Source organism: Chiloscyllium plagiosum, unplaced genomic scaffold (genome assembly GCF_037043375.1).
Source record: "Chiloscyllium plagiosum isolate Xiang-an unplaced genomic scaffold, Cpla_swu_hap1 HiC_scaffold_50, whole genome shotgun sequence".
In the NCBI taxonomy this organism is placed as follows: domain Eukaryota; kingdom Metazoa; phylum Chordata; class Chondrichthyes; order Orectolobiformes; family Hemiscylliidae; genus Chiloscyllium; species Chiloscyllium plagiosum.
The window spans coordinates 51887264-51899182 of NW_028270188.1; positions in this window are offsets into that span (position 1 = coordinate 51887264).

The following is an 11919-nucleotide window of genomic DNA, read 5'->3' on the forward strand; positions in this document are numbered from 1 at the left end:
AGATTCCTTACAGTATGGAAATTGGCCCTTTGGCCCAACATGTCCACACCGAAGACTAACCCACCCAGACCCATTTCCCTCTGACAATACACCTAGCACCATGGGCAATTTAGCATAGCCAATTCACCTGGCCTGCACATCTTTGGATTGTGGGAGGAAACTGGAGCACCCAGAGGAAACTGGAGCACCCAGAGGAAACCCATGCAGACATGGGAGGAATGTGCAAACTCCACACAGTCACCTGAGGCTGGAATTGAACCTGGGACCCTAGTGCTGTGAGGCAGCAGTGATAACCACTGAGCCACCATCTTGGCTTATCCAGTTATATATACATCACAGTTTGGGAGAAGATTTGTAGCTCGGGTGCTCGTTATTGTGGTTCTGTTCGCCGAGCTGGGAATTTGTGTTGCATGGACTTGGTCTGTGTGTGTGGCTTTCCTGTATACTTTTCTGGTGAATTCTCCATTCAGTGTTCTCTGTACCATCACGTCTAGGAATGGGAGTTGGTTGTCCTTTTCTTCCTCTCTAGTGAATCGGATTCCTGTGAGTGTGGTGTTGATGATCCGGTGCGTGTTCTCTGTCTCTGTGTTTTTAATGATTACAAAGGTGTCATCCACATATCTGACCCAGAGTTTGGGTTGAATTTGCGGTAAGACTGTTTGTTCTAACCTTTGCATTACCGCTTCTGCTATGAGTCCAGAGATGGGTGAGCCCATGGGTGTGCCGTTGATTTGTTCATATTTTTGGTTGTTGAATGTGAAGTGTGTTGTGAGGCACAGGTCCAGTAGTTTGAGTATGCAGTCTTTGTTGATAGGTTCCCCGTCTTGTTGTCTGTTCTGTATGGCCAGCAGGTTGGCTATTGTTTCTCTGGCTGAAAATGTGTTGCTGGAAAAGCGCAGCAGGTCAGGCAGCATCCAAGGAGCAGGAGAATCGACGTTTTGGGCATAAGCCTTTCTCTGGCTAGGGTTTTGTCGATAGAGGTGAACAGAGCCGTTACATCGATTGAGACCATAGTTCCTTCCTTGTCTATGTGTATATTTCTGATGATGTCCAAGAATTTCTGTGTTGACTGTATAGAGTGTCTGGATCCGCTGATCAGGTGTTTCAGTTTCTGTTGTAGTTCTTTAGCCAGTTTGTGTGATGGTGTCCCTGGTAGTGATACTATGGGTCTGAGTGGGATGTCTGGTCTGTGCACTTTAGGTAGTCCATAGAATCTGGGGGTGTTGTTGCTTTCAGGTTTCATTCTCTGTAGGTCAAACCTGGTTATCTGTCCGTTTTCTTGTAGGTTCCTCAGTGTGTTGTTTATCCTATTGGTGAGCTGTGGGGTGGGGTTAAACTCCCCATTTTGGTAGGTGTTGGTATCTGCAAGTAGTTGTGCTTTTTGGATGTACTCTTGCTTTGTCTGCTGGTAGTATGATTATGTTCTTATCGTTTCTTAGTGCTTTTAGTGGTTTTCTCTCCTTGGGGTTGAGGTTATGTGTTTGTCTTTTCCTTGTTATATACGTTGTCTCACTGTTTGTTGTGTCATCACGTTGGACAGTTCAGAAACTAACGAGCGAGATAGATGTTCAATGAATGTTTCCATCCTAAATGATGGAGCTTAGCACATCACTGTAAAAGTCAAGGCTGAAATATTTGAGCCCATCTTAAGCCAGAAATGTGAGCGGCAATCCATCTTCGCTCATGAGACACCTAACATCGCAAAAACCATTCATTAGCCAATCCCTATCATTCCATAATATCAAGGAACGACTCTAGATAACGCATAGTGCAAAAACTAGTAGATATCTTGACAACATTCTGATAATAGTAAAACTCCAAAACTAGCTGTGTCCCCTAGGCAAGTTGTTCCTGTGCAGCTACAACACCGATGTCTATCTGACAATATGGAAGATTGCCCAAGTATGTCCTGTCCGCAATGAGCACCGATTGCCGCCCAACCAGTATACTCTTGATCGTCAGTAAACTGATGGAAGGTGTCATCAACTTGCTCAGCAATAAACGAATCAGTGACTAGGGTCTGCCAGGTCACCCATCACCTCATATAGCCTTAGTTTAAACAGAGCACAGGAGGATTTACTGCCCATACCTATTTGCCCCTTGAACTGCGTGCTTTACTTGGGCTATTTTAGAGTGCAATGGATTCAGCAATATTCCTGTGGGTCTGAAGTCGCATGTAGGCCAGACTACATAAGGAAGGCAGATTTCCTTCCCTGAAGAGAACCACCTACTGTATGTGGGATTCAAACCATCTGGGTCATCAGCGCAGCGACATTGCTTCTATGCCCCCATGTCCTGTCAAACCTACCCCCCTCCCCCCGCGCCATTCCCCAATTTGTAGATCAGGAGTGACATCTCAACCTCCCACAGGAATAGAGTCACAGAGATGTACAGCATGGAAACAGACCCTTCGGTCCAACCCGTCCATTCCGACCAGATATCCCAACCAAATCTAGTCCCACCTTCCAGCACCCGGCCCAGATCCCTCCAAACCCTTCCTATTCATATACCCGTCCAAATGCCTCTTAAATATTGCAATTGTACCAGCCTCCTCCACTTCTTCTGGCAGCTCATTCCATACACCTACCACCCTTTGTGTGAAAACGTTGCCCCTTAGGTCTCTTTTATATCTTTCCCCTCTCACCCTAAACCTATGCCCTCTAGTTCTGGGCTCCCCCACCCCAGGAAAAAGACTTTGTCTAATTTACCTTATCCATGCCCCTCATAATTTTTTAAACTTCTATAAGGTCAGCCCTCTGCCTCCGACGTGCCAGCCCCAGCCTGTTCAGTCTCTCCCTATAGCTGAACTCCTCCATCCCTGGCAACATCCTTGTAAAAATAGTCGCATCAGATGCAAACTCGTAGAATCCCTGCAGTGCGTAAAGTGGCCATACGGCCGATTGAGACCATACTGGCCTTCTGAAGAACATCCCACCTGGGCTCAGCAACCCTCCCCTGTAACCCTGCATTTCCCATAGCTAACCCGCGTAGCCTGAACAGCTTGTAAGTTTGCTCGCTGAGCTGGTAACTTTGTTATCAGACGTTTCGTCCCCATGCTGGGTAACACCATCAGTGAAAGGCTGGTGTTCTGTCCTGTTTGTTGGTGTTGGCGTATCCTGGTGGCTAGTTTTCTGCCTGTCTGTCCAATGTAGTGTTTGTTACAGTTCTTGCAGGGTATTCTGTAAATGATATTCATGTTGGTATAGGATCCTTAAGGTTCATCAGTAGCTGTTTCAGTGTATTGGTAAGACTACTCTGACCCCTGGGCATCATGGTAGCTCACAAACCTACCAACACACTCAAACAGCTATTGATTAACCTAAAGGACCCTATACCAACAACCGGCAAATCGAATGTCATTTACAAAATACCCTGCAAGGACTGTAACATAGAGTCATAGAGATGTACAGCACGGAAACAGACCCTTCGGTCCAACCCGTCCATGCCGACCAGATATCCCAACCCAATCTAGTCCCACCTGCCAGCACCCGGCTCATATCCCTCCAAACCCTTCCTATTCACATACCCATCCAGATATCCCAACCCAACCCTTTGTGTGAAAAAGTTGCCCCTTAGGTCTCTTTTATATCTTTCCCCTCTCACCCTAAACCTATGCCCTCTAGTTCTGGATTCCCCCACCCCAGGGAAAAGACTTTGCCTATTTACCCTATCCATGCCCCTCATAATTTTGTAAATCTCTATAAATCACCCCTCAGCCTCTGACGCTCCAAGGAAAACAGCCCCAGCCTGTTCAGCCTCTCCCTATAGCTCAAATCCTCCAACCCTGGCAATATCTTTGTAAATCTTTTCTGAACCCTTTCAAGTTTCACAACACTCACAAGTGGGCGGCACGGTGGCACAATGGTTAGCACTGCTGCCTCACAGCGCCTGAGACCCGGGTTCAATTCCCGCCTCAGGCGACTGACTGTGTGGAGTTTGCACATTCTCCCCGTGTCTGCGTGGGTTTCCTCCGGGTGCTCTGGTTTCCTCCCACAGTCCAAAAGATGTGCAGGGCCAGGTGAATTGGCTATGCTAAATTGCCCGTAGTGTTAGGTAAGGGGTAAATGTAGGGGTATGGGTGGGTTTCGCTTTGGCGGGTCGGTGTGGACTTGTTGGGCCGAAGGGCCTGTTTCCACACTGTAATGTAATCTAATCTAATCTTTCCGATAGGAAGGAGACCAGAATTGCACGCAGTATTCCAACAGTGGCTTGACCAATGACCTCTACAGCCGCAACATGACCTCTCAACTCCTGTACTCAATACTCTGACCAATAAAGGAAAGCATACCAAACGCCTTCTTCACCATCCTATCTACCTGCGACTCCACTTTCAAGGAGCTATAAACCTGCACTCCAAGGTCTCTTTGTTCAACAACACTCCCTAGGACCTTATCATTAAGTGTATAAGTCCTGCTAAGATTTGCTTTCCCAAAATGCAGCACCTTGTATTTATCTGAATTAAACTCCATCTGCCACTTCTCAGCCCATTGGCCCATCTGGTCCAGATCCTGTTGTAATCTGAGGTAACCTTCTTCGCTTTCCACTACACCTCCAATTTTGGTGTCATCTGCAAACTTACTAACTGTACCTCTTATGTTCACATCCAAATCATTTATGTAAATGACAAAAAGTAGTGGACCCAGCACCGATCCTTGTGGCACTCCACTGGTCACAGGCCTCCAGTCTGAAAAACAATCCTCCACCACCACCCTCTGTCTTCTACCTTTGAGCCAGTTCTGTATCCAAATGGCTAGTTCTCCCTGTATTCCATGAGATCTAACCTTGCTAATCAGTCTCCCATGGGGAACCTTGTCGAACGCCTTAGTGAAGTCCATATAGATCACAACTACTGCTATGCCCTCATCAATCCTCTTTGTTACTTCCTCAAAAACTCAATCAAATTTATGAGACATGATTTCCCACACACAAAGCCATGTTGACTATCAGTAATAAGTCCTTGCCTTTCCAAATACATGTACATCCTGTCCATAGAATTCCCTCCAACAACTTGCCCACCACCGACGTCAGGCTCACCGGTCTATAGTTCCCTGGCATGTCTTTACCACCCTTCTTAAACAGTGGCACCACATTAGCCAACCTCCAGTCTTCCGGCACCTCACCTGTAACTATCGATGATACAAATATCTCAGCAAGAGGCCCAGCAATCACTTCTCTAGCTTCCCAGCATCCAGCCCTTCCTCCTCTGTAATGTGGACATTTTGCAAGATGTAACCATCTATTTCCCTACACTCTATATCTTCCATATCCTTTTCCACAGTAAATACTGATGCAAAATACTCATTTAGTATCTCCCCCATTTTCTGTGGCTCCACACAAAGGCCGCCTTGCTGATCTTTGAGGGGCCCTATTCTCTCCCTAGTTACCCTTTTGTCCTTAATGTATTTGTAAAAACTCTTTGGATTCTCCTTAACCCTATTTGCCAATGCTATCTCATGTCCCCTTTTTGCCCTCCTGATTTCCCTCTTAAGTATACTCCTACTTCCTTTATACTCTCCTAAGGATTCACTCAATCTATCCTGTCTATACCTGACATATGTTTCCTTCTTTTTCTTAACCAAACCCTCAATTTCTCTAGTCATCCAGCATTCCCTATACCTACCAGCCTTCCCTTTCACCCTGACAGGAATATACTTTCTTTGGATTCTTGTTGTCTCATTTCTGAAGGCTTCCCATTTTCCAGCCGTCCCTTTACCTGTGAACATCTGCCTCCAATCAGCTTTTTGAAAGTTCTTGCCTAATCCCGTCAAAATTGGCCTTTCTCATATTTAAAACTTCAATCTGGTCTATCCTTTTCCATCACTATTTTAAATCTAATAGAATTATGGTCGCTGGCCCCAAAGTGCTCTCCCACTGACACCTCTGTCACCTGCCCTGTCTTCTTTCCCAAGAGTAGGTCAAGTTTTGCACCTTCTCTAGTAGATACATCCACATACTGAATCAGAAAATTGTCTTGTACACATTTAACAAATTCCTCTCCATCTAAACCCTTAACAGTCTACCATAACCACCCTATTATTCTTACTGATGTTGAGATCTCCTTTGTTTCTCAATTCCCCTCTGACTATTGGGGGGTCTATAATACAATCCCAATAAGGTGATCATCCCAATCTTATTTCTCAGTTCCACCCAAATAACTTCCCTGGATGTATTTCCGGGAATATCCTCCCTCAGCACAGCTGTAATGCTATCCCTTATCAAAAATGCCACTCCCCCTCCTCTCTTGCCTCCCTTTCTATCCTTCCTGTAGCATTTGTATCCTGGAACATTTGTATCCTGGAACCAGTCCTGCCCATCCCTGAGCCATGTTTCTGTAATTGCTATGATATCCCAGTCTCATGTTCCTAACCATGCCCTGAGTTCATCGGCCTTCCCTGTTAGGCCCCTTGCATTGAAAAAAATGCAGTGTAATTTATTAGTCCTACCTTGTCCCCTGCCTGCCCTGACTGTTTGACTCGCTTCTGTTCTCAACTGTACCCATCTCAGAACGATCTCTTTCCTCACTATCTCCCTGGGTCCCACCCCCCACCTAACTACTTTAAATCCTCCCGAGCAGCTCTAGCAAATTTCCCTGCCAGGATATTAGTCCCCTTCCAATTTAGGTGCAACCCGTCCTTCTTGTACAGGTCACTTCTACCCCAAAAGAGATCCCAATGATCGAAAAATGTGAATCCTTCTCCCATACACCAGCTCCTCAGTCATGCGTTCATCTGCTCTATCCTCCTATTCCTGCCCTCACTAGCTCGTAGCACTGGGAGTAATCCAGATATTACTACCCTTGAGGACCTCCTTTTTAAATTCCTGCCTAACTCTCTGTAATCTCCCTTCAGAATCTCAACATTTTCCCTTCCTATGTCGTTGGTTCCAATGTGGACAATGACCTCCTGCTGGCCCCTCTCCCCCGTGAGAACATTCTGCACTCTCTCTGAGACATCCTTGATCCTGGCACCAGGAAAACAACACACCATTCTGCTTTTTCGCTGCTGGCCACAGAAACGTCTGTCTGTACCTCGGACTAGAGAATCCCCGAACACAAATGATCTCTTGGAAGCCGACGTACGCCTTGTTGCATTACAGCCAGTCTCAATACCAGAAACTTGGCTGTTTGTGCTACATTCCTCTGAGAATCCATCACTCCCTACATTTTCCAAAACGGCGTACCTGTTTGAAATGGGTATAGCCACAGAAGGCTCCTGCACTAGCTGCCTACCTCTCTTACCCTTCCTGGAATTAACCCATCTGTGTGACTGTATCTGAGACTTTTCCCCTTCCTATAACTGTCATCCATCACATACTGTTGCTGTTGCAAATTCCTCATCGCTTCTAACTGTCTCTCCAATCGATCCATTCAATCTGATAAGATTCGCAGCCAACAGCATTTATGGCAGATATAATCTGCAGTAACCCTTAAACTCTCTTTAAACTCCAACATCTGACAAGAAATTGAGGTAGGTAAGTAGGATAGTGAAGGCGGCGTTTGGTATGCTTTCCTTTATTGGTCAGAGTATTGAGTACAGGAATTGGGAGGTCATGTTACGGCTGTACAGGATATTGGTTAGGCCACTGTTGGAATATTGCATGCAATTCTGGTCTCCTTCCTATCGGAAAGATGTTGTGAAACTTGAAAGGGTTCAGAAAAGATTTACAAGGATGTTGCCAGGGTTGGAGGATTTGAGCTATAGGGAGAGGCTGAACAGGCTGAGGCTGTTTTCCCTGGAGCATCAGAGGCTGAGGGGTGACCTTATAGAGATTTACAAAATTATGAGGGGCATGGATAGGGTAAATAGGCAAAGTCTTTTCCCTGTGGGTTGGGGGAGGGGGGGGGGGGGGGGGGGGGGGAGTCCAGAACTAGAGGGCATAGGTTTAAGGTGAGAGGGGAAAGATATAAAAGAGACCTGAGGGGCAACTTTTTCATGCAGAGGGTGGTGTGTGTATGGAATGAGCTGCCAGAGGATGTGGTGGAGCTGGTACAATTGCAACATTTAAGAGGCATTTGGATGGGTATATGAATAGGAAGGGTTTGGAGGGATATGGACTGGGTGCTGGCAGGCGGGACTAGATTGGCTTGGAATATCTGGTCGGCATGGACAGTTTGGACCGAAGGGTCTGTTTCCGTGCTGTACATCTCTATGACTACGACTCTAAGTACGTATCACTCTATTAAAATGGCACGGTGGCACACTGCTGCCTCACAGCGCCAGAGACACGGGTTCAATTCCCGCCTCAGGCGACTGTCTGTGTGGAGTTTGCACATTCTCCCCGTGACTGCGTGGGTTTCCTCCGGTTTCCTCCCACAGTCCAAAAATGTGCAGGTCAGGTGAATTGGCCGTGCTAAATTGCCCGTAGTGTTAGGTGAAGGGGTAAATGTAGGGGAATGGGGGTCTGGGTGGGTTGCGCTTCGGCGTGGCGGTGTGGACTTGTTGGGCCGAAGGGCCTGTTTCCACACTGTTAAGTAATCTAATCTAAAGCAAATCTTCTCAAAAATCGCAGATTATGGGGCAGTTTAGCACGGCCAATCCACCCTGACCTGCATATCTTTGGACTGTGGGTGGAAACCGGAGCACCCGGAGGAAACCCACACAGACATGAGGGGAGAATGTGCAAACTCCACACGGACAGTCGCCCGAGTGTGGAATCGAAGCCAGGCGCTGGTGGCTTACGCAGTTTATTTTCTGTTCTATTCTTTGTTCAGATCTCTGCTACTTTTCTGGCCTCTCAGTATGGGTCCCTGCGCCTTTAAGAGGAGATGGTGGGAGCCTATGCCTTTAAGAGGGCGGGCGGCCTGCACCTTTAAGAGGGGGAGTCAGCTGATCGCGGTCAGCTGACCTGAATGGAACAGACATGGATGTGTCAGTTTCATTGTTACTTTGTTGGTTTGTTACAGCCTACCCGGAACTGGTGAGGGGCTCCAGGTCCGACTCCCACAGGAAGGTAAAGGTGGGGGCCTGGGGGAGGGGGCTTTGGGTGTCCCGGTGAGCTGAGGGCAGAGGGTTTTATTTAATCTCGCAGTATTTCTTTGCCTGTTAACTCTCCCACCCTCACCTCCTCTTGGTTTCACATTGACTCATTCCTCTGGATGGAAAGGCATCCTCTCATCTCTTTAACTTCTTTGTATGTCTTGTTGGGTGGGGCTGAAAGTTTGCCTGCTCAGGCGAGGAGGACGTTCGGCCCGTGGCACCTCTGCTAGCCCCTTGTCTGCTGCTGCAACTCCTCACTTTTCTGTCTTCACCCCCCCCCCCCCCCCCCCCCACTCCCCTACCTGCGGCTTTCCAACAATTTTTGTTCCCTCATTTAACTTTTTTCATCTTTCCCCCCCCACCCACCTGGGTGAAGGGTCGGACTCAGTACCACGTGGCTGATGAGTGCCCCCTTCTTGGCTGCTACCTGGTTTGTTTCCCTGCAAGGTTGGTGACCCCTTTTGCGAGTGAGATTGGCACAGGGCTTGGTTTTAATGGGAGTCTGCCAGTAGTCATGAGTTTGCACTGTGTGTGTGTGTGTGTGTATATACATGTAGTGTGTAAGTGATAGGGAAGGTTATTTTCCCGGTTCATAGTGTCATACAGCGTGGAAACAGACCTTTTGGTCCAATTCACCCATGCTGGCCAGATAGCCCAAATCCATGTAGTCCCATTTGCCAGCGCTTGGCCCATATCCCTCTAAACGCTTCCTATTCCATGTCCCCATCCAGATGCCTTTTAAATGTTGTAATTATACCAACCTCCTCTACCAGCTCTTGCAGCTCATTCCACACATGCACCACCTTCTGTGTGAAAAAGTTGACCCTTGTATCCCTTTCAGATCTTACTCCTCTCCAGTTGTGCAGGGTACAAGGTATATATCTCATTTGGTTTACTGTTGTGTGATATTAAGTTTGGGGTGGAGTGGGGGGGGGTAAGGGGACTGAGGGGAGAGTGACTGGGTTCCCACTGAAGGGAGTTATTGACTTTTTAATGTATTCTTTCATGGGTATTATTTAGTGGACTGTTCTTTTTTGCCCCATTCCTAATAAGTGGTACGGTGGCTGAATGGTTAGCACTGCTGCCCTCACGACACCAGGGACCCAGGTTCGATTCCAGCCTTGGGCGACTGTCTGTGTGGAGTTTGCACATTCTCCCTGTGTCTGCGTGGGTGCTCCGGTTTCCTCCCACAGCCCAAACGTGTGCAGGTTAGGGTGGATTGGTCATACTAAATTGTCCCATAATGCCCAGGGATGTGCGGGTTAGGGTGGATTGGCCATGGGAAATTGTCCCATAGTGCCCAGGATGTGCAGGTTAGGGTGGATTGGCCATGCTAAATTACCCATAGTGCCCAGGGATGTGCGGGTTAGGGTGGATTGGCCATGCTAAATTGTACCGTAGTGTTAGGTTCATTAATCAGGGGTAAATGTAGGGTAGGGGGATAGGTCTGGGTGGTTTACTCTTCGGAGGGTTGCTGTTGACTTGTTGGGCCAAAGGGCTGTTTTCACACTGTAGGGAATCTAATCTAACCTTTCCTACATATGGAGGTGAGATAAAGCATCAAGTCCAGGTTTTTTCATCCTCTGTGTCTGGCGAGGGTATAAAGGGAGGCGAGGGTTACGGGGGGGGGTTAATGTCAAGTGGAGTTGGTGGTGATCAGATTGAAGGAGGGAGGTAGGGTGGACTTGATCGGCCAAATGGCCTCAGTCTGCGCCTGGGACTTGACCAATGAGATGGGGTGTCAAAGGTCACCCTCCTGTGGTGAAATGGGTCCGGTGGGCGCTGACTGTATGGCATGATGGATGAGTTGGGTAGTCTCTTGCCAATTTATAAGGAATGGGGTGGGGAATTGGACCAATGGTGGGTAGGGGTGGTCTGAAGGGAAACAGCCCAGGCTGAGTGGTCTGGGAAATGGGGGGGGGGGGGGGGGGGGGAATTGGATCACGGTATCCCCCAGGGACATCTCTGCCAACACACCCACCCGCCCTCTGATTACCCAGGGCCATCTCTACTGCCACCCCATCCCCTCCCCAGCTGCCTGTTTGCAGAAACTCCCCAACGCTGCCTCCTTCTGGTTGCTCCGGGCTGACTCTCTGGGTCGAACGTGCAGAGATGAAGCCAAAGAGGGTTAGTACACTCCTAAGGGGCATCTATGGTTTTTTTTATATAGATTCCCTGCAGTGTGGAAACAGGCCTTTTGGCCCAACAAGCCCATGCCAACCCTTGGAAGAGCGACCCACCCAGACCCATTCCCCTGCATTTACCCCTGACTAATGCACCTATCCTACACATCCTGGACACTGCGGGACAATTTCCCATGGCCAATCCATCCTAACCTGCATATCCCTGGACTCTACGGGCCCATTTCCCATGGCTGATCCACCCTAACCTGCACATCTTTAGATTGTGGGAGGAAACCAGAGCACCTGGAGGAAACCCACTCGTATGTGGGGAAGAATGTGCCAACTCCACACAGACATGCGTCCAAGGCTGGAACTGAACCTGGGTCCCTGGCGCTGTGAGGCAGTGGTGCTAACCATTGAGCCACCGTGCCACCCCAAAGGCCTGGTGGTCTTATCACTGGACTGTTGAGCCCGAGATCCAGGTAACGTTCTGGGGACCTAGGTTTGAATCCCGCCACGGCGCGGGGTCGGAAATCCGGGATTGGAAGCTTACTGACCATGAATCCGTGTCGGGAAAAACCCATCCGGTTCCCTGATGTCCTTGAGGGAAGGAAACTGTCTAGTCTACACGTGACTCCAGACCAGCAGCAATGTGGCTGACTCTTAACTGCCCCTTGGGGCAATTAGGGACGGGCGGTCTCCACTTCCACCTTCTATTGAATGAATTTTTTTTGTTAAAGCCCCTCAAGCATGCGGGCGTGAGCCTGGCTGATCTGATTCCCCTCTCACCTGGTAAACTTTGGAATAATGTACTGACTCCT